The sequence below is a fragment of the Ambystoma mexicanum genome, chromosome 10, assembly GCF_040938575.1.
Source record: "Ambystoma mexicanum isolate Mex_15411 chromosome 10, UKY_AmexF1_1, whole genome shotgun sequence".
Taxonomy (NCBI): domain Eukaryota; kingdom Metazoa; phylum Chordata; class Amphibia; order Caudata; family Ambystomatidae; genus Ambystoma; species Ambystoma mexicanum.
In genome coordinates this window covers 866,314,842-866,339,086 of record NC_090932.1, presented here as the reverse complement: position 1 = coordinate 866,339,086, position 24,245 = coordinate 866,314,842, and the positions used below count along the sequence as shown (strand labels likewise).

The 24,245-nt window shown below is 45.2% G+C and overlaps 1 protein-coding gene across 2 annotated transcripts in view; it reads left to right on the top strand.

Moving 5' to 3' along the window:
- Nucleotides 1-24,245, top strand: part of ATP13A3 (ATPase 13A3) — a 1,430,808-nt gene that overhangs the window by 1,028,635 nt on the left and 377,928 nt on the right. The window lies entirely within an intron of this gene.

The following is a 24,245-nucleotide window of genomic DNA, read 5'->3' as shown; positions in this document are numbered from 1 at the left end:
CAGAAAAGCATAAAGGAAAGGTTCAAGTCCGTAATAGAATGTCTTGACTCTTCAAGAGACAGTGACAGCAGTAATGAAACTCACTCTGAAAGTTCCATCCAAACTTCCCATCAGCATGATAAAGGTGACATAGATCTCATCGATGACCTATCCTTTTATATCAATGAGAATGAAAGGAGAGAGTTTAATAGTCAATCCGGTGACGAATAAAAGGAGAAATCAGTGACGTCGAATACCCCACAGGTACAATTCGACATTCCATTAAAAAAATCAGACAACGTCACATGAAGGGCAAACAGATGAAGAGATTAATTCATTCTTAACTCTATTTGAAAAGCGCACACAAAATCTAAACTTGTTAGAAACCTTACTTTGGGGGAGCCATGAAATGCTAAGCTTTGGCTTTGACCTGGCAGATATCGATCAGATTTCTCACGCAAGGCAAAAACCAAAGTGGAGAACACAAAATATATGGGGAAAGTACAAGTGCGACAACCCTGTCATATCACCAATTAACGGCTTAGAAGACACAAATTCAATACCCTTAAGAGTGACAATCGATAATGGTGGCAGCTCAAGTATGGAGGACACAAACCAAGACACAAACAAATTGCCACTAACCGGAAGAAGTGATTGGAGATGGCTGTCTGCTGTACTTAATAAACCTAGAAAAGCCTAGCAAAGATGCAATTGTTCAATACAGAAGCACACTGATTTCCTGGAACAGCAGAGGCTTTCATCATGTGTTCAATTCCAACCATCACCAATTAAAGGGAGCGCAAATAATTTGCCTATAAGAAACGTGGATACGAACATTGCCAGTATGTGACGGATTTGAAGTGTTGATTAACCCAGCCGAAAAGGGGTGAAATGGAAGACCTTTTGCTGCTCTGCTGAGCATGTTAAAAACATTGCAATTTAAGTTCTTGAATACTGTACTCCCAACTCCTATATACTGTGGTCGATTATTCAAACTACCTAGCAATTTTCTACTGCCACACCAGTAATAATTCTCATGAACGTATGTTGGAATCCATTGAAATCAAATACAAATGAGATTTTAGGCACAATTGCAGGAATATTGGATAATGCACAAACAAAATACCACACTCCAATTGCACTAATCTGTGGAGATCTAAACATGAAATATCTGGACACAAATGGCTGCCCACTTAGTATGTCGGTGAGGAACAGCAATAGTCCACAAGTAGCTTGGAAAGGTTTGATGAAATCTAGAAACTCGTATATGTTAAATGGGCAAATTGAAGGGGACATCCCGGGTAACACAAGTTCGTCTAATGGAACACAATCCTCCACTCTTTATTATATCTGGATATCGAGGAATCATCTTGACAATATATATAGCCTTGAAATACAGCCTCAATCACAGAGTGATCATAAATCCTTAAAATAACATGGAATATTACTTGTGACTCGGCTCGAAAATTGATCATCAGGCAATTGAAATAAATGAAGGAGGGAACAGAGTGAGACTACGGAAAAATGATATAATAAATCTAATCGATAAGTACGTCGTAACCAATGAAGAACAAATAGACACTTCATATGATTTCCTGTTGGAATCCTACAGGATGGTGAAGACTGGATTAAAACTAACTGCCATTATTAACTCCAAGACATGTATATAGCAGCTCAGTTGTAGAACACCGAAAACAGCTAAGGAAAGACATTAGAGCTATCAAGAAGCAAACCTCAAATACCAGCAAATGTGAAATAAAGCGATTGATCAAAGAAAGGAAACCGCGTTACCGCAACTGGATAATCAGTTTCAGATTGATTTGCGAACAATATCAAGGCGAAATAATGATAAAAGGGATGGAAAACTCAAAATCACGAGAAATGTGGCCAATTAAAAATAGAATCACGCTGAACCAGCAAAGCCTGCTAAGCTGTGCAGTTTCATAGAAAAAATGGTTGGAGTACTATGCTGTCGTTTTTGCAAGTAACAAGAACTAAACAAACAATCCAACCATCTTCCTGCTAACTGGTATGTCAAAATGATTCCAAGATCATCTTAGGCATGATCAAAAAACTAAAATATTCATCTGCAGCAGGCCCATATGGGCTGTCAAATAAATCATTAAAAGTAGATCCCCTGGCATGGGCAAGCTTCATTGCATCTGTTTTGTTTTACATCAAGAAACACAGAAAACTCCCCTCCTCGCGGACAAGTATAATAATCCCAATATTTAAAAAGGAAGCGAGAGACGACCCAATGAATTACATTCTCATTGCGTTACTTGATGTGATAGGGAAAATCTCTGCATCAATTTTGTAATTGCGGTTAACAGAATGGGCCGAGTCTAATCAGATTACTGATCCTCGTCAATCTGGATTCAGAAAAAGGACTGGGACTGACCTAAATGTATTCTTTCTCTCGCTATTAAAGCTTGACACCATCTGAGCAAAAGGAACACTCTTCGTATCCTTTGTTGATATGAAACAGGCAAAACATCATGTTTGGAAATGCCCAGAAGATCTGCTGGGACCCATTGAAGCATTATATCGAAATACAACCTTCTGAGTCAAACTAGGCAACAAAGGAACATGCACAAAGAAAATCAATGTCAGCAAAGGCGTAAAACAGGGATGCCCTTTAGCAGCGATGCTGTTTAAACTTGACATCGCAGATCTACCTAAAGCTTTCCAACATATACCCCCACTTCCCTCTTAAATTGAACAATACAGAAATCTGTTATTGCATACGCTGATGACCTGGTAATAATGGATCAGACCCAGATCGGCCTCCAGCACTTATTAGAGACACTCTGAGAATATATGCTTATAAACAAACTCACCATAAATAGCGCAAAAACAAAGATTATGGCGATTGGGATGAGTCATTTCTTCAATTGGAGGATTGGTGAGGGCTTGGAAAAACAAATGTGATACGCTATCTGGGCATAATTCTTAACACCTCAATAGCCGAAAAAGCCTGGCAAGATGAATTATACCAAAAAGCAGCACATTTGGCTTCTCAGGGGGAAATCTTGCACGCCCGCTATGGCAACTTTTCGTTGGTGCCTCTACGGACATTTAATATAAGCAAGGTGATACCAATACTGACATACGGAGGAGAAGCGGTATTAAATCTATCATGGAAGGTGTGGGAAGTTCTAGAAGGAGAATTTTGCAAGAGAACATTAAGATTGCCTAAAAGACTATCCATAGTTGCGATACGTGCAGAATTGGGGTTACAGTCCATGTCCTCAATATTGGTCTGGAAATCACTGACTTTACTAGAAAAACTGTCGGAAGACCAGCTGGCATTGGGGTACTTTTTCCTGAAACAAGATGGGAAAGGCAAAGGCTCAAGAACCTTATGTGAGTGGAAACAAAAATGCAAGAAACATCTGGAACATTTAGATTCCTCGCTAACACAGCTGATTGAAAACCCTGACAAAGTCAAAGAAAAACTAAAGAGAATAGACTGGATTTACGCCATAGGAGCGAAAAGGAAATTACTGCTGCAGAGTGAATCCACTAACTTTCACAGACAGATACACATTACCCTGCTACCTTCAAAAGATCCCAAGGAAAAATCATTGAGTCTTATTACTTAGAATAAGATAAAATGTTTATCCAACAAACGAATAACGTCATAGAACTAGCAGACGTGGAATAAACAATGGGAGATGTGGAGTATGTAATACTCAAAAAAAGTCTAGAAACCATGAAGCATCTATTAATGTATTGCCATGGAGCAACTGACATGAGATCACAATTCCTATTAAAACATATGGAGAACTGTAGAATGCTTACACCCAATGAAAGGTGGGCAATGTTTCTAGAAGGACATAAGCAAGTAATGGTATGTGGAGGGATTGACTTTCTGGACAAACTTAGGATGGATCTGGACTACCCAGATTGAAGAAGAAAGCGGTCGTAGGCGACCGCGTATAAATGAAGAAAACAGCAAAGAAGGCCTGTAAGAGGACATAAGAGGAAACTTAGACTCTAAAAGAAAGTTGATGATTTTGATAGTGGAAATGTGATTGTTTTTTTATCTGATGTGAAATGACAAATCTGATAAATGTGTAAAAGGTTTATAGTAAACAAAATTACACAATAAAATAAAAAAGAAATTAAAAAAAATAACATCAGGGAAGTAAGAGCATTTGACACCTGCCCCTAATGCTATAACAGGAAATGCCAAAAAAATGGTTAAACCCTGATGACAACCACGAAGTGGCTGAATGTTCTACAATGAGTACACATAATCTCCTTAAAGTACAGTATATTAAAGCCTACTTCTGCAGGTGTGCAAACGATACATAGGATTCATTGGTAAAACAACACTTATCATTGTTTTCTATAAACTGAGGGATTACATTGCTTTGGTGGAGGCAGGCCTCCGGGAGGAACGTGTCAATCATTGTCACTCTGCTGCTTTTCGGGCGAGAAGGAGAGCAAACTCTAAGCTCAGCTGGCCATGTGGTTTACTGAGCTTCACAATCTGTCGGTTAGTTTTTAAACAATAAAACAAAGGGTGTATGTGCCGTCAGGCGTGTGTGCACTTGGTGTGTGCACAGGGGAAGGGGCATGTGGGGTGAAGTTTCTGTACATGGCGGGGGGTAGAGAAGGTGAAGTGTGTGTATATGTATGCATTCATGCATGGTGGGAGGTGATGTGTCCACTGTGGGTGTGGTGGCGGTGAGGTTGTAATGTTGCATAGTGTAAACACTGCAGTATTGGGTGATGCAATCATTTGTAGCTTTGCCAGTTTGGGATATTCCCAGCACGATTGGACTAGCACAAATTCTGTTGTGCGGGGGAAAAGACGGGAGTGTGCAGGATTTAAACATTTGGCTGTTCCGGCCATTTTGAACGGAAGAAGCAAATATTTGAAAACAAAGTATGTTTCTTTTTCTTCCTACCGATTTAATTCATAGAGCGTATATCTCTGGGTTAATGCAACCTAGTCAACAGACCTTTAATAGCACATTGTGTACTCATTAACTTGACAAAACAAAATTAGACCTAAGAAATGACTCAAGGTCTAAAAAATTGTGTACATTTTTTAAGTGCAAATCACGGAAGTTGGCCTCCATGATTGATTATGGAATGTTTCCATCGCCAGCTGTGAGAGGCATTTGAAAATTGGGGATAAACTAAACTCACACTTTCGTTGATTGCAAGCTTTTTCTGTGTCACCACATATACGTTGTTTCAGATACTAATTGAGAAAGTACAGTAAAGATCCTGTTATCGTGGAGTTAACTTTTCTTGTAACATGAAGCTGTGAGACGGTCCCAGGTGCTGATATAAATGTTGTTGTTGTTTCCGTGTAGAGTTGGGTGAAGTTAAACTTGGCCAGAGAACAGGTGATGATGCAGTATACTTGTTCTTTCTACCACATACGAAGTTCCCCAGGGTAGCTTTAACGAGGCAGCCGGCTAAGTGCTAAGGCAAAGGGCACCTCCGTCATCTGTTTGCCTGTTCGCCCTGAGTGATCCAGCCTCTTCCAGGCGTCGACCCCTGTCTGCTGCAACAATCGGTTAACGTGTGACAATTTGTTGTACCCTTTAGCACTGTTTTGTCTATAAGTTTGATGATAGCTACTGTTTTGTGCAACTGTCCTGCATCTTTTTCTACAGGAACGATGCTGTGGGTCTGTAAATTTCGGTACTGTTTTGTGGCAATACCCGTTTCCATGTAATAATATCCCCACAAAAATATCGCCATGCTAAAATATCGCGGAAAAATGGCTGTTTTTTTTGGGGACTATATTGCATGGAACATGCGGTGGACACCCCCGCAACCCCCAAACCCCTGTTTTTTTTTTTTTTTTTTTTTTTTTGGCTGCCCCTATCCCCATATATATGGTCACCCATATAATATCGCCACAACCTTTTCCCGGCGATATGTACGGCGACCATATATATGGGGATAATATTACCTGATACCCAATACCCTGCATCCTTTCCAAAGGAATAGTTCTGTAGGTCTAGAATTTTGATTCACACCCGGGGAAGTGCACTCAGTCAGTCAGTTGGCTGGAATAGCGGGGGAGAATGCACAGTGTCCTGCCCACCGTTTCCAGCCACCTGAGACCCTTCCCCGGGTGGTGTCACAAATATTTGGGCTGGCAACAGGGAGCTTGTCCTTGCTGCGCCCCCCTCCCCTCAACTCCCCTCACCCCTAAAACAAACCGGAGCCCTTCCACACACATTCCACACACATTCCACTTACCTGCTGGATCAGAGGTTGGTTCTGCTGTGCCGGCGCTCCTTCCGCTCCCGGCCGCCATGGAGATAGAAAAGGGACTTTATCCCTTTTCTGATGGTAGCAGCCATCTTTTTTTGGTCCCACTCAGGAGATTGGTATTTCCCAATAAGCCCGGCCAATAACCAGAGTAAAAAAATAAACTATTTGCACCCCGGGCAAGCCCCGGGGTGCAAATAGCAGTCATGCCCCAGCAAGGGGGTGTGCAGGCCCGGGCGGCCAGAGGTCCTCGCTTCGCTCAGTCAGGCCCACTCTCTCTAGAGCTCTGGTTCTCTCTAGGCTGGACTACTGCAACAGCTTCTTTCTGCTTGCCACTACTCTCCGCCCTCTGCAACTAATCCAGAACAGGACTGCAAGACTTGTCCTTGCCCTCAAGCCAAGGGATTGTATCTCTCCTGCCTGTGACTGCTGGGATTAAGTTCAAGACTCTCTGCATTGTCCACAATGCCTTCTGTGGCCTGGGTCCTCAATACCTTCAACTCTCCCCTTGGAAATACATTCCTACTAAAGCTCTTCCACCTCCAACTCTCTCAGGTTCAGTCGCTTCTCCAAGCAACAAGTTGATGGTAGATCTTTCTTCAGCTGGGGTCTCCATTTGGAATAGTCTCCCTGCCTCTCTGAAATTTGAGGAGAACCATCTTTGGTTCCGGTAGCACCTCAAGACCGTCCTCTTTGCTTCTGCCTTCTCTCTTCCTCTGCCCTGCTGATCTGTCTGTTTTTGCACTTGGCACCTGGCTACCCTCTGATTTCGGGCCCACCCAGTTGCATACCTGTACTGCCTCCTGGCAACCCTTGCACTTGGATCTGTATTTGCATCCCTAGAGACACCCTCTTTCTGCACTTTATTCTTGCACTTGCCACCTGCTGGCCGCACTAGCTGTTGTTTTGATCACGTGTTCAGCACTTTTCACCGCTCCCCTTGCACTTTCCCCCCTTCCCTTTGCACTTGCGCGTTCTCAATTTCACTGGGCCTAGTAAGGTCATTGTTTTGTCCTCCTTTGTATCCCTCCTTGCCTCGTCGCGCCTTGAAACACTTGTGTATGGGTGCTATATAAAAATAAAATATCATGCCTAGGCTCGGGCTTGCCGGCCGTTGCCAGCCATGTGCGCTGCAGCCATGTGCTACATTCTAGCTACTGTTTTCTGCCAACACCCTGCATCTCTTTCCACAGGGATAGTGCTGTGGGCCAGTATTTTGAATCTAGCTGTATTTTGAATCTAGCTACTGCTTTGTGCCACTGCTCTGCATTTTTTCCACAGGGATCGTGCCATGTGCCTGTATTTTGGGTCTGGCTGTATTTTGAATCTAGCTACTGCTTGTGCCACAACCTTGCCTCTTTTCCCACAGGGCAGTGTTGTAGGCCTGCACTTTGAATCTTGCTGCTGTTTAGTGCCACTACCATGCATCTTTCCCACAGGGGCAGTGTTTTAGGCTTGCATTTTGAATCTTGCTGCTGTCTGGTGCCAATGCCTTGCATCTTTTCGCACAGGAATAGTGCTGTAGGCTTGCATACATATAGCACTCCATCTCAATGAAACATAGCGCTATCCCGCCTGCGGGAATAGCCACTCACCCGCATACATCTGCAGCAAATAACTGACTTCATAACACACATCACCTCTGCCATTACAATACAGCTGAGTCCCACAAGAAAAATTCCTAAGCCGATATTTTGTGGGTGACATGGTCGCAAGGTCTCCTCCATATTAGTACCCCACACTATATCTTTCATCCGGTGATCTTTTATAGGTGCACCAGCATGAGTCCAGCTCTGCAAAATGTACCTCTTGGCCAGTAGGAAGCATACTTTCAAATGTTTAGCTCTATTCTTGGGCACTTTGTTATATTGGCCAAATAGACACGGTGCGGGAGTAGGTTGGAGGTGAGTGTCCATCACAGAGTTCAGTGTTGTGCATACCTCGCACCAAAACGTTCAGCAGACGGGGCACTACCACAGCGTATGTAGACAATCAGCATCATTTGTTCCACATCTACGGCACACCATCTCGTCTACACAGCCGCATTCTGGCTGGTGTGTAGTGCCATCTATTTAAAATTGTCAGTTGTTTCAATCTAAATCTCAAGATAAAGAAACCCTTGCGAATTAAGCCGCACATTGAGTGGCACATCTCATCAGATATATCTGTGTCCAGGTGCCTAGACCCTTTTGTACGGTTTTGGGAAACATGGTCTGGTATACGGCTTAAGGTTAATCTATAGAGAGTAGACACTATTTGCACCCCTCTGCATTTACTATACATGCTAGACAGTGGTATGTCAGTTGTTCGTGGGTGCAGTTCATCAGTGGGGCTGAAAGGATGCATGCATCCTATAATATTGCAATAGTCTTAGGGGGTTTCGGCGTACGTTAGGAATAATTTTAGGGAGAGGGCGCTAGAGAGCCGACCAAGATGGCCACTCCTTGGTGAGCTCCGATGCGGCCCTGAAATAAATCCTGATTAGTCCCTGCACTCCGGTGGGTGATTAACCCGATTAAGCACCTGCATCCATTGTTAATAAGCACCTCGAACGAGGAACCAGAAAATTGCGACAGACTGAGTCCCCCTTTGGCTTGGAAAACAGACTATTGACACCCTTCGGGCACGCATGACCATTGCGGCATGGCTGGCCCGCAGCCGCCCGAGAAACCTCCCACGACCTGATGAGAGGCGAGAGGAGCCCAGACTCCACGGCGACGACTGGCCTAGTTTTTTCCCCCACACCCCCCTGCGGCTGACAGCCGACTGTGCTTCGGCTGTGCCCGGCGCTTGGTGACCGGGGGTGGCGCCTACTAGCCACTGTGACATCTCGCCCAGCGGGGGCAGACAGGCGCCAGGCAGGGACCCCTCAGAGTCCGGACGAAGCGGCAGCCAGACAGCCGGCTCCAACAACGACAGCCTCTACGCTTGTCAACAGACCCTCCCGTGGTCGCAGAATCACCCGCAGCCAGGCGCATAAACGTTCCGACCGAGGACAACGGGAGCGTACAGTTCCCCGACTCCCTGCATCCTTCGGCGGAACATAATCAGCAAACTGAACTGCTTCCCGCTAAAACCGACCCCTGGCAAAAGAGCGGTCACCGCTTGTAATCCTTTTTCATACCAATCCAGAGCGCCCGAACCGGAGCAAGCGCCGGGAACACGCAGTTCGAACTGAGGTACAGCCGAGGAGGAGACGAGTCGGGCAAGCACGGTACATCAATGCTCCAGCACCCCTTGGGTTGTCTGCACAGCCAAACCCAGCAGTAAGTGTAACCCAACAGGCATTCACAGCGGCTGCAAATCAGGCGTCCACCCAGGCTACAAATACCCGGTACACAAAGAACCAGCAGCATTGAACTCTTCCGGAAAACACACTATACAGAACCTACACCCCACGAACCCGTTGGCGCGTGGGCAGGACACACAGAATTGTGGTCGCCCGGGCTGAGGTGGAAGAAGGGGGTGCGACAGGGCAAAGGCCGCATGGACATTGTTCCCAACGATCCCAAATCCACAACAAGACTAAGAAGCGCGAACAGACAGCCGAAAGCAAGAGCCACAGTACGAGGTGAGAGCCCACAGTGCACTAATGACCCCACGCCACCTTTGAGTCCCCTTGCCCCATACCAGCGCAGGGCAGACAACACAACTCGCCTCACGCCTATAGGCGTATTACACCGCAGCAACTCTACGTTTGCAACTGCTCAGCGTGAAATTCAGCTGCGTCGAGGCAGCTTGAGTTGAGTTGAAGCCACGATTACTGGCGCAAAGGGGACCGAATAAACCCAGCACTCCGCACTCTGACCAACAAGCTCACACAAGTCGCGAGGGCGACCCACAACCAGCCCACATCTCAGAGTAGGGCCGGCTTTACGAATAGCATCCAGCCACCAGACCCGATCAGCACAGCAATTTACAACTCTATAGGAATAATTTTAGATGTAGTGGTAAATTTCCCATGTTATTCATGTAGCCTATCATAAAGTATTGAAGCCGCGACCATGGTATGCGCATTCTTGTATCTAGTGTAGATGGTAGCTGTAGGCAGTTCCATAAGGGAAATCCCCTGCTTTACAGATGTTCAAGGTATATTGCATGATACAGTTTCTTACAGGGTAGTATAGTGGCCCTCACCGGGTCAAACAAACATTCATTAGAATAAGTGGGAAGCAGCAGTAGCGATCTCACCTCACCCTGATCGACTATGTGTTTTTCCATCTGAGCATGTGGGTGTGTTCCGCCAGGCTCAAACCACAATGCAGCATATTGTACTTGTGGCACAATACAATGTAGCTTAATGTTGAAGGCAGCAAACCCCCCCGATGTCAAAGAATGTAATGAGGTCAGACCATTTTATCCAAACTGCCGAAATTGCTGAGTTTAGATCTTTAAAGAAGATGTGTCCAAGCCAGATTGGTATGTTCTGAAATGGGTATAATAACTTTGCGAGAACCACCATTTTCAATGGAGATTGTGCCCCCTACCGTGAGTGGTATATCTGAGCATCTCTGAGATTTCTGTATTAAGTGGTAGTAGTATTTTAGTAAATTATTCTTGGGAATGGTCTCCCAAGAGTTCGACTTTAATACCCAAATAGGTTTTTACCAGAGGGGGCCCAATTAAAGTCACCTGCATTAAGAAGTTGGGTCATAGATTCAGTCAGCGGATAAAGTTCATACTTGGCCCGATTTTATTAGCAAGCCAGACTACGAACCAAGCTCGGCTATGTCTTACATGATCGGTTCCAGATTCTCCAGTGGGTTCCTGACGAACAAAAGGAAGTCATCTGCATACAAGGATACCATATTCTGAGTACTATGTATTCTGATACCCTTTCTGGAGTGTTTGTGTCTCACCATATCATCCATGGGTTCATTAATGTTTGCAAAGAGCAGTGGGGACAAAGTTCATCCCTGCCGGATGCCGTTCCCTACTTCAATAGTGTTAGACAGTTTGCCATGTGTGCTGACCTTCGCCATCTGGGATGTATATAATAGTTGAACATATGAGATGAACGTGGGTACGAATCCATATTGTATTAGTACCTCATACAACAATTACCAGGAAACAGAGTCAAACGCCTTCTGTGCATCCATTGTGGCCATAACTCCCTGTAATTTCGGGTCTGTGTGGGCCATCATGTTGAAGACCCTGTGGATATTAAGGCTAGTGGATGAGCCCGGAATAAACCCAGATTAGTCCGGATATATTATATGTTTCATACATTGCATCAGTCTATTGTCTAAGGCGGTGGCAAAGATTTTTACATCTACTTTGTTTCATGATATTGGCCTGTAGGTGCCACAGTCTTTAGTCCTTTTATTAGGTTTGAGAAGAACGGAGATGATGGCTTTGCACATAGGCAAAGGCAACAAGAGTCTCTCTAAATCTTATTCCCACACGCTGAGCAGGTGCTTGCTAAGTATATCTTTATGTTGCTTATAGAGCTCCAAGTCTACCTGGTACTGGAGACTTTCCAGCAGGGAGATAGTCTATGGTTTCATATTTGGGTTAACCGTAGTAATTCGAGTTATGTATGCATGCCCAGATGCATGTCTATGTCCTTTTTTTGGTGTAAAGCTCGGTGTAAAAGTTCTCGAACACTGTGTTAATTTTTGGTACCAGTGTAGAACATTTGCCCCTCGCCATTCTTTGGCAGGATCCTGTTTTTTCCCTCTGTCCTGCATCGATTGTCTAGCTAGTGTCCTCCCTGGTGCGAGGAGCAAAGAATGAGACACGGACATAGAGGGCTCATAGTTGTTCCTGTAAAACTTTATTTAAATGATAAAGTTGCTGGAAAATGCCTCGCTATCCCTATTCTAGGAGGGATTTCCCTACCTCAACCAAAAACTACTGTCTGTCCTGTGTCAAGAAGTCGAAAGCAAAACGTCCTGGGTTCGAAATCCTATCCTAGCCCTCTCATACTGAAAGTAACTCTAAGTTGTTAAGGGTATTGTCTTTGGCTTGGAAAGTGTATAAAGGTTTAAGTTCAACAAAAAAGTATAAATCCAGCAAAAGTTCCAAATGGATAATGTTCACAGTTCCAGGGAATGATACCTGTCCCCAGGTTTCTCTCCACCATAACAAAAGTTCAAAGGAATACCAAGATTTTTGTAGCCCAAGAGGATAACCCCCCTCCTTTTTGAAGTTGCAATCCACTCCAGGGGAAATGACTCCCTTCCCCTAGTCATTTCCACAATCAATGCAGTTCGGAATCCAAAGGGCATGAATCTTCCTTGAGATTCTCTATGCAATTCAGAATCCTAATGGCAGGAGTCTTCCTTGGGATTCTTTTTCAAGATACCACAACTTGGGTGTGGATCCCAGAATCGCAAGACACCTGGTATACTCTCCTGCCATGTTCTCTCATGTAGTTCCTTTGCACAATGTGGGTGTGAGTCCTAGACTCGCAAAGCACCTGGCAGACTCTCCTGCCACGTTTTCTCATACACCACAATTCTTTGTGTGTGTATCCCCGATCCGCTCATCGACTGGTATACTCTCATGCCAGGACTTAGTTACAATGTTCACCAAAACCAATGGGGGTATGGTTATTCCCCTGTTTCCTTTCAACTTGTAACTTGTGTATTTGTATCGCCCCAAATACTAGGACTATGAAAATCAGTTTGTGATTGAAGCCGTGGGACATTTGCCTCCTGTTCCAATTAGGGAATGCCTTCTTCAGCTCCAACCCAGGGCCCTGACCTTCCACTGTGGGCTCACCGGCTTTAGGACAGCTCCCTTGGCTTCTCGGACCCACTTGGGTCCTTCTCTGCTTCCGCTCTCTCTCGGCTTTGGGGCGTCATGTCTCCAGTCAGACACCGCCTCCCCCTTTATTCGTGTCGCTTCACTGTCTCGCTCACCACGTTCTGGATTACCATCCTGAGCTGGGTAGTCTTCTCCACGGTACTCCCATGTCTCCTTGCACTCCTGTCCATCTGACATCTTGGTTTCCCCAGCAGTGGCTAGCCGATCGAATCCCTCAGTTGCTCTCAGCGGTTCAAAGAAGGGAGTTGTTCGGAGCCAATCAGCTTCCTCCAAACATTAGACTGCTCCTTCTGGTTCAACCTAGCAATCTTCATTTGGGTAGTCTTTTTGTCTCTCTTTATCATTCTGTTTCCTACAGAATAATGAAGGACACTGTCAGCAGATTTTAAGGGTTGTTGAAGGGGATTATCACAGTATTCCATCAAGGCATGATGGATGGTGGGGGATATCCCTTAAAGGAAAAGGGTCCCATCAGATGAGGCCTGTCCCTCCCCCTGAGGGTAGCTTCCCCTCATGTGATGCTTCCTCGCATAGCCACTCCCAGGGTCAGCATCAGGTAGCAGCAGCCGTCCCCTGGCCACATCAGGAGAGGCTACCTCTGGGAAAGGAGTGCTGACATCATCCGATTCATCACACTGGTCTCTCACCTTTGCCATATCTGTAGGCTGCTGCAGGGACCCCCGGGGGTTTTAGTTTTCTGTCTGCGTTGTCTCAGAATTTAGTAGTTGCATTGTTGATCTCTTTCAATATCTCTTTAGTCGGGGTAGAGGCCTACATCATTTCTTTTAGTCTGTGTATTTCATTCTCAATACTCCGGATATATCTGCAAATAGTCTTCATTACCTTAAATTTCGTGAACATAGCTATTCCACTGACATATGTCTTAAAGGCTTGCCATAGAGTTCTCATCCCTACAGCCATACATTCTCCTGTACATTGGTAGAGAAAGCACCATCCTGTAATGCCACGGGGTTGAACCTTGATGAAGCCCTAGCATTCATAGAGAACGCCCATTCTCGGACTCTCTTCACTGGTCACGTTTCCGCCTCTCTTCCATCCAGTCATTCATACAAAACATTTCACTACTTAACATATACTAAGTAATACATATGTGGCTTTAATGACCATATTTAAAAGTGCACGGATTCTAGGGATTTTGTTGAGCTCTCTAAGTAATTCACAAATATTGTTTGATATTCTCTATTTTATTTTATTTTTTGGTGCTCATATTATGCTATAAACCCCCCGCTTACACATGCACAACCAATGCTTTCTGTCTAAGGAGCTAGAATGTTTGTATTGCAACTCATTTTTACATATTTCTAATGTGTCCTAAATATAATGGTGCTGAGTTTCTATCCTATATTAAGTACAAGTTGCCTTTCTCCTTTTCAATCTTTTTTTTATTTTCATGCTACTTAAATTATTATTTCTACCTTAATTATTTCCCGTATTGACTACTGTTCTTCTCTATTGATTGGACGTCCTGCATCTCGTCTTACCCCTCTTCATACTCCTACGTCCCGTCCCCTTTCCTCTATACCGTATGGGCATCCCTCTCTAGGAACGGAAAACAGAACCTTTTTCACCATAAAAAATGGTCTTCCCCTTTATATTTAGATGGGAGCGTGGCCCTGGGAGCATGCGCTCCCCTGACTCCTCAATCCTCTTTTCCACGTTGACAGGAGCGCACTACTTTCACCAGCGCTCCTGGGTTAGGCCTCCGGCCTTTTAATACCATGCGCTCTTCCACAGGATATTTTCTTTTCCCCTTTTCTACATAGTAATTTGCTAAGACGACGGCGGGTTTCAACAGGTGTCCGGCCTGCAAGGGTTCCTTCCCCATGTCGGATCCTCACATGCTCTGCCTCTGGTGCCTTGGCCCTGACCACGGCTGGGCCGGCTGTTCTGTGTGCGATGCACTGACCCTGCGCTCATTGAAGAACCGTTTAGCCAGTTGAAGGGAGCTGTTCAAAAGATCACCACCAGAAGACATCATGGCATAGGGAAGGATGAATACCAGGCCTAAGGTAGGCACCCTGTTCTCCTCTGCATGCTGCAAGGGTGACTCCTTCCTTGGGAATTGTCCAAGCTGTCTCGGGAGATCGCAGAACGGCAACATGCTCGTCTTGGAAGCAAGACGACACGGAGCACCACAGGTTCGATCCAAGGGTCCGTGCTTAGAAACCTCTGGGTATTAAGTGCGTTCTAAATAACCTATCATATCAAGGGAGGGGCCTTCTAGGTCCTAAAACCAGCAAGGGGAGAGATGCTCCGAGAGCTACAGGGCGAGGGTTCCTAGGATCCTCCCGGTCCCACCGTTGAGAGGCAGCAAGGCTCTAGTACCAGTGATCTCTGTTCGAACACCGGGCTTGCTCCAGAAGGGACACCTATACGCAGCACTAGCACTACCGGCGTCATGGCCGAGGGCACACCCCCCCTCCCAGGTCTCTACCTGAGATGCAGAGAAGGTCTGAGCCTTTGCTCTCAAGCGTGCAGGCGGAGACTGGTCCCAACTCATCAGGCACCACGCAGCAGGCATGTGGTGCTGAACATGACAAAATGGCCGCCCAGCCAGTCAAGATGGCGCATCCTGAGCGTCCCCACTCCTGTGCGCAGGCATGGGAACGCATGTCGAGATGGGATTGGACTACGCTCGTTACCTGGTCCACCTCATACCCAACCACATCCTCACAGGGGCGATAAACAGACCCCGGCTTAGTGAGACAAGGGGTGGCAAGAAAACAGCAGCAGACACAGCTTCAGGAACCTGCTCCCTCGCAACCAAACCCTTCACCAACATGCAAGGATAGGTTCTTTGAAAAGTTCCTCACCCTAATGACGTCACCTCAGATCGACCCCATTCTCACGGGGGGGGTCATCAAGGACATGCTCCCTCCTGTATCACCTCAAGCTCCAACCTTGGTTCAGACCCTGGTTCGCAGTCAGGCCCAGGATCCTGCGCTGCCACTGCTGCAGGTAGTCACGGCATCTCTGCCCCCGGCGCGTCCCCCACCACAGCCTCCAGCACTGCCAGTCAGCATGCCACAGCTAATGAAAATTAGACCATCCAGACCAGAGATGACAACTGATTACTCTTTCAATTTGTAATCGTTAACTATTTATTTTGCAACAACCCATATGTCAAATTACACATTAACAAATATATTCATATAAAATATGGCTCTTTGAACTTAGAAACAAACACATCCCTCCAAACAAACTTCATTCACAACTTCTTCATGCATTCATCACATTCACAAACAATAGAAAAAATGATATTTTGTTCATATCACAATAACAATGGCAATTAAAGCATTTCTTGGTTTCACACTCGGTTAATTTACAACGTGTCCATCTGTCAACATTCAGAGGATAGAAAAACTGTTTGTCGACATGTTTCGGTTGAGTTCTTAAAGTGGTCAATAACTTCCCTTTGTGTATTATGTTCAACCTTCTTCAGGACAAGAGACGATCGCCAAATCCGCGTGGTCTCATAGACGAGTGGGGGTGTGTGTAAGGCAAAGAGGCCCAGGTCTATAAAATAAGAAAATAAGAAAAAATGTAAGGTGTCATCTCTGTTTCATAAAAACCCATTTCTTGAGTAACAGCTAACTACTAAAGCTGTGTGTGAACCGGCTCACCTCCTCTGATTTTTTCAGTGGCTGGCGTGTCGGTTCGGTGGAGTAAATCCCGGCATGAGAGATCTCTAGTAATGAGTTTCACCTCGTGCGTCCTACAGAATAAAGGACATATAAACTCGTAAGTTTATAGGAGGGGTATAGTGTAACGCTCACCTGATTCTCGCAGAGGCGCCGGTCTTGACTGGGCGACTACCGTATCTTCAAAGGTGATGTGTAGCACCCGGTTGGCTCTTTGGGCTGGACCTCTGTGCACTGTATGCCTGACGTGTAGAGTAAGATGTCTGCAGATAGAAAATATGGGGTTAATGAACTGGGGTTATTGGGGTGTCCCTATCTCTTTCCTCTTCTCCTCTCCTGTAGACCCCCAAAGGTTAACGCTCTCACCTTAGGTAAGTGAATGCCGAGCTCTCCATCTGCCTCGGGGCAGGGTGCTGTAACCAGTTTCTTCACTGGATAGGTAGCGCAGGCCTCTTGACTTCAGAGGACTGCTGTCCGTCGTTTACTGCACGAACGGTAAGTTTCGAGTCATTCAAATGTCTTTAAAGTCTTTAGTAATGATGTCTCTTGTTTTGCAGGGTTCCGGCGATGGCGGATGACGGGCTGAAGTGAGTTGAAGATGGAGCCCGTGTGATGAATAGAAGCGCCTGGAAGCACGTAAGTAAGCGCTTGTTGCCTGCTTCACTATGCGCTCTAACTGTCTTTTTATTTTGCAGGTACGAGTTCGGAGCGGCTGCAGGGTGCCGGAATACCCACTGGATTAGATGTGGAAAGGAGTAATGGCACGTGAGTATTAAAGTTCCCCAATGTCTTTAAATGCACCTTGTTTTGTCTTTCAGATGCGGGATGCAGCGCCGAAGGCCTCCGGAGCGTACGAAGAGTAGGTAAGCCTTTGCCTTTCAGATGCCGGAATGCTAACCTGTTCTTTCTTGTCTTTATAGGTGTTGCTGAAGACTGGATTCAGGATGGTAAGCCTTTGCCTTTCAGATGCCGGAATGCTAACCTGTTCTTTCTTGTCTTTATAGGTGTTGCTGAAGACTGGATTCAGGATGGTAAGCCTTTTTCCTTAGGCCCAGGACCCGATGTAGAAGACACGATGAGCGTTCTGCTGCAGAGGTTGCAGAATAACGCAAAGCAAGATTCATCCACCGGGTGTGGTTTAAATAGCCTCCTGTAGTGCTTAGGTGTCTCCTTCCACAGCCACGCCTAAGTAAGAAAAGAGTTCCTGGTAAGAAAAGAGTTCCTGCCTTCCAGAAGAGTTCCAGTGTTCTGAATCTAGGGAGTGGCTCCAGCCCCACCCAACAGGAAAAGTAGTTCCAAACAGAAGAGGATCAGAGGCTCAACTGGCAGGCAAGTAAGCAGCATGGTCTGCTGAAGGTAAGTCCACCCAAGCATTATGAGCCCGGCGCTTCCAGCGCTGGGACTGGGCATATTTATGAGCCTGGTGCCACTGGCGCCAGGACTGGGTCCAAAAGGTCCCAATTGGGACTGGTTGGCACTCGGAACCTGGGTTATGGATCTGCTTCCAAGGGAGTTGGGAAAACCCTGACCTTTTGGAAGCAGAGATCATGACATATAGCATACTATCAAAAGGAACATTAATGAATCGATACTCACTCAGTTGATGTAATGGGGCTCGCAAAATTGTCCGAGCTGTAGGTTCGGTCAGACTGCAGGGGAGGAGACAAAGTGTAAGTGCTTCCGAATAGTACACCCTTGTGTCGCATAACTATTAACACAATATAAAGCTTGCTTTAAGAATTCTATTAGATGTCAGCTCTATAGAATAAAAACGTTGTGTAATGGGCCCACAATAGGGAGCCATGAGCCTGCATATCTAAACATAAGAATGTCTACGTCCCTGCAGTGAACTCTAAACCACTCGTGGAAAATGGAAAAAATGGAGCTTACTTCTTAGGTTCTCTGGAATGAATCCCTTGGAAGAGAGTACCCGTTGCTGGTCAATCGCAGATCAAAGAGTCACGAAACTGTAACAACAGTGCATGGTTTCAGATATGGAGCCGGAAGAGCACGAACTGGCATAGACTATGTCTACTGCGGTCTACTTACTGGGTGTTGCCTCAGCTCTGTCCGTCAGTGTATGAATCTGTTGGCGCTCCTTCGCTACTGATCGCGGCGATCCGGCGTACGTTCCAAATAGCACCAAATGGACGCACAGTCGCTTTGAATTCTGGATGGTATGCGGCTGCTCGGCATTCTGGACATAGTAGTTCCCGAACACCGGCAAAAACGAAAACTGTCTCCACACGAATATGCGTCTAGTTACCGAACAAAGGTGAATGTGCCGCTGTGTGCGCTTACTGAGTGTGAAAGGGCTAAGCACTATGGGATATGTCAAAGGGCCGCATTTGTTGTTATTTAACTTAAATCCTGAAACCTCTCTTCCCATGTCGCAGGGCTATGAAGAAAGGTTACAGATGAATGTGGAAGTCTGGTGCTCATCTTAGGCCACCAGAGTATTATGTACTATTCAGGGCATTCCATTCCACCGAAATATTTAACCCATGGCGGACCGTATCTAGAGAATAGATCCACTTCTGTTCCAGGCGGTGTAGGGCACTGGCCATATCCCCACCTCTTAATTTAGGGCATATGGTTTGTAGTACAAACCACTTGATGTCTGTATCTTTATGGTGAAGTCTGTCAAAATGATCCACCAGAGGTTTGTCAGCTGTATGGTTTCTAATACACGAGCGGTGTTCCCCAATACGTATTTTAACCTCTCTTGTGGTTTTTCCAACGTATAGTAGATTGCACGGACATGAGATGACATAGATTGCATTTTTTGTATGGCAGTTGGTGTGATTCTTCATCGTCCATGTATTAATCCCGTATTGAAAAGTATGTTTGGTCTCGGTAAAGGGACATACGCTGCAGTTCCCGCATTTGTAGTGTCCAATAATGGGTGGAAGTCCCCATTGGTTCAAAATTGAGTTCTCTTTGGGTTTTTCATAATACGTGTGCACCAACTTTTGTCGCAAGTTGCAATTTCGTTTGAATGCAAACATGGGTTTCTTAGATAATGTACCCGGGTTCTTGATTAAATCCCAATTCTTGTTAATGATCTTCTTGATGGCATTACTAATAGGGTTATACGTTGTGACACAGACCAATCTCTCGTGGATCTTTTTTTCTTGACTCTGTAAAATGAGAGCCCTGTTAGTATTGGCTGCTCTCTTCATGTTCCTTTTTACCAGTTGTTTCGGGTAACCCCGTGTGTCCAGTCTTTCTTTGAGTTGTGTAGCGTGTGTTTTGTAATCAACCCTATCTGTGCAATTGCGTCGAATCCTTAGAAATTGTCCATATGGCAGATTAAATTTCAGACTCTCCGGGTGAAAACTTGAATAATGTAATAGGGTATTCTTGTCTGTGGGTTTCCTATAAAGTGAAGTGACCAACGCATTCCCTTGTTTTCTAATCAGTAGATCTAAGAAACTGACTTGCTCATTGTTCCATTCGATGGTAAATTTTATATTGGAATCGCACGTATTGAGCCACTTGTGGAAGGTGAGTAGAGATGTATTGTCACCCCGCCATATGAGGAACACGTCGTCTATATAGCGACGCCACATCTTCAGCTGTCCATGTGGTTGTGTTCGTAGTATGTCATCGATGTTTCTTGATTCGAAGTTGGCCATGTATAAATTGGCTACATGAGGGGCAAAGGTGGCTGTTTCAGCTTTTCAAACAACAAAAAGGGGTAAGTATGGGTGCCACCTTTGCCCCTCAGGTAGCCAATTTATACATGGCCAACTTCGAATCAAGAAACATCGATGACATACTACGAACACAACCACATGGACAGCTGAAGATGTGGCGTCGCTATATAGACGACGTGTTCCTCATATGGCGGGGTGACAATACATCTCTACTCACCTTCCACAAGTGGCTCAATACGTGCGATTCCAATATAAAATTTACCATCGAATGGAACAATGAGCAAGTCAGTTTCTTAGATCTACTGATTAGAAAACAAGGGAATGCGTTGGTCACTTCACTTTATAGGAAACCCACAGACAAGAATACCCTATTACATTATTCAAGTTTTCACCCGGAGAGTCTGAAATTTAATCTGCCATATGGACAATTTCTAAGGATTCGACGCAATTGCACAGATAGGGTTGATTACAAAACACACGCTACACAACTCAAAGAAAGACTGGACACACGGGGTTACCCGAAACAACTGGTAAAAAGGAACATGAAGAGAGCAGCCAATACTAACAGGGCTCTCATTTTACAGAGTCAAGAAAAAAAGATCCACGAGAGATTGGTCTGTGTCACAACGTATAACCCTATTAGTAATGCCATCAAGAAGATCATTAACAAGAATTGGGATTTAATCAAGAACCCGGGTACATTATCTAAGAAACCCATGTTTGCATTCAAACGAAATTGCAACTTGCGACAAAAGTTGGTGCACACGTATTATGAAAAACCCAAAGAGAACTCAATTTTGAACCAATGGGGACTTCCACCCATTATTGGACACTACAAATGCGGGAACTGCAGCGTATGTCCCTTTACCGAGACCAAACATACTTTTCAATACGGGACTAATACATGGACGATGAAGAATCACACCAACTGCCATACAAAAAATGCAATCTATGTCATCTCATGTCCGTGCAATCTACTATACGTTGGAAAAACCACAAGAGAGGTTAAAATACGTATTGGGGAACACCGCTCGTGTATTAGAAACCATACAGCTGACAAACCTCTGGTGGATCATTTTGACAGACTTCACCATAAAGATACAGACATCAAGTGGTTTGTACTACAAACCATATGCCCTAAATTAAGAGGTGGGGATATGGCCAGTGCCCTACACCGCCTGGAACAGAAGTGGATCTATTCTCTAGATACGGTCCGCCATGGGTTAAATATTTCGGTGGAATGGAATGCCCTGAATAGTACATAATACTATGGTGGCCTAAGATGAGCACCAGACTTCCACATTCATCTGTAACCTTTCTTCATAGCCCTGCGACATGGGAAGAGAGGTTTCATGATTTAAGTTAAATAACAACAAATGCGGCCCTTTGACATATCCCATAGTGCTTAGCCCTTTCACACTCAGTAAGCGCACACAGCGGCACATTCACCTTTGTTCGGTAACTAGACGCATATTCGTGTGGAGACAGTTTTCGTTTCCGCCGGTGTTCGGGAACTACTATGTCCAGAATGCCGAGCAGCCGCATACCATCCAGAATTCAAAGCGACTGTGCGTCCATTTGGTGCTATTTGGAACGTACGCCGGATCGCCGCGATCAGTAGCGAAGGAGCGCCAACAGATTCATACACTGACGGACAGAGCTGAGGCAACACCCAGTAAGTAGACAGCAGTAGACATAGTCTATGCCAGTTCGTGCTCTTCCGGCTCCATATCTGAAACCATGCACTGTTGTTACAGTTTCGTGACTCTTTGATCTGCGATTGACCAGCAACGGGTACTCTCTTCCAAGGGATTCATTCCAGAGAACCTAAGAAGTAAGCTCCATTTTTTCCATTTTCCACGAGTGGTTTAGAGTTCACTGCAGGGACGTAGACATTCTTATGTTTAGATATGCAGGCTCATGGCTCCCTATTGTGGGCCCATTACACAATGTTTTTATTCTATAGAGCTGACATCTAATAGAATTCTTAAAGCAAGCTTTATATTGTGGTAATAGTTATGCGACACAAGGGTGTACTATTCGGAAGCACTTACACTTTGTCTCCTCCCCTGCAGTCTGACCGAACCTACAGCTCGGACAATTTTGCGAGCCCCATTACGTCAACTGAGTGAGTACCGATTCATTAATGTTCCTTTTGATAGTATGCTATACCCCTCCTATAAACTTACGAGTTTATATGTCCTTTATTCTGTAGGACGCACGACGTGAAACTCATTACTAGAGATCTCTCATGCCGGGATTTACTCCACCGAACCGACACGCCAGCCACTGAAAAAATCAGAGGAGGTGAGCCGGTTCACACACAGCTTTAGTAGTTAGCTGTTACTCAAGAAATGGGTTTTTATGAAACGGAGATGACACCTTACATTTTTTCTTATTTTCTTATTTTATAGACCTAGGCCTCTTTGCCTTACACACACCCCCACTCGTCTATGAGACCACGCAGATTTGGCGATCGTCTCTTGTCCTGAAGAAGGTTGAACATAATACACAAAGGGAAGTTATTGACCACTTTAAGAACTCAACCGAAACATGTCGACAAACAGTTTTTCTATCCTCTGAATGTTGACAGATGGACACGTTGTAAATTAACCGAGTGTGAAACCAAGAAATGCTTTAATTGCCATTGTTATAGTGATATGAACAAAATATCATTTTTTCTATTGTTTGTGAATGTGATGAATGCATGAAGAAGTTGTGAATGAAGTTTGTTTGGAGGGATGTGTTTGTTTCTAAGTTCAAAGAGCCATATTTTATATGAATATATTTGTTAATGTGTAATTTGACATATGGGTTGTTGCAAAATAAATAGTTAACGATTACAAATTGAGAGTAATCAGTTGTCATCTCTGGTCTGGATGGTCTAATTTTCATTAGCCTTATCGTTTTGCCTGATAGACCACAGACTCAAAAGCAGGCGCCCCTTATATATATTTTGTCTGCAGCATGCCACAGCTGCCCGCACCCAGCATGCCACCAGCAGCTCCCGACCTGCAGGACACTTCGGGGGACACGGATGAAGAGGAGGAATAGGATACTCCCTCTTCAGCTAGGGCCTTTCACGAGAGGCTGGTGGGTGTGGCCGAGTACCTGGGTATCCTGCATCTGCAGATTGAACAACCTGAAGCGGGGGCCTTGGCAGAGGTACTGACCAATATGCCCGTCCACAAGAACGGGCATCCCTCAAAGCAGAATGTAGAATCCTTTGCTAAAAAGGTCTGGTTAAAGCCACCTTCCACACAGCCTATGAATAAGCGCCTAGATGCCAAGCATAGGCAGGCGGAAGGAGACCCACTCTTACTATCTGTGCACCCCCAACCTCATTCCTCAGTTATAGCTTGGCTTCCATGTACTCTAAACTGCAGTCCTTTTCATCTGCCCCTCCATCAGCCCTCCTAGGTAAGGAGGAAAAGCTGCTGGGGTCCTATTGCAAAAAGATATACTCTAATGCTACGCTCCACCTTGGTCAGGCCAGTGCGAACGCTATGTTAGCAGCAGTGAACCAACTGCTTTAGCGGGAGATAATGGATTTCCTCCTGGAGCTCCCCGTCGATATTCAAGGCAGGGTTGGCAGAGGCGAAGATAGTGGCCCAGGATATCATGGTGTCTACAGTGACACATATTGACACAGCGGGCATATCTCTCTCTCTATCCCCACCGACATGAGGACAGCTTGGCTCAAGGTGACCAAGTTTCATCCCGATGTGCACGAGCGCATTCTCGACCTGCCATTTGAGGGGAGGGGGTGTTTCACTTGACTACGGACAAGGAGCTTGATAAAAAGAAAAATAGCTCCCAAACAGCAAAGTCCTTGTCAATCTTGACTAATTCTTTGAAGAATCAAGGGGAAGCGAACCACCCTGTGGAACCAATGTACTGTTAACTTGGAGAACTCTCATGTTGGAGC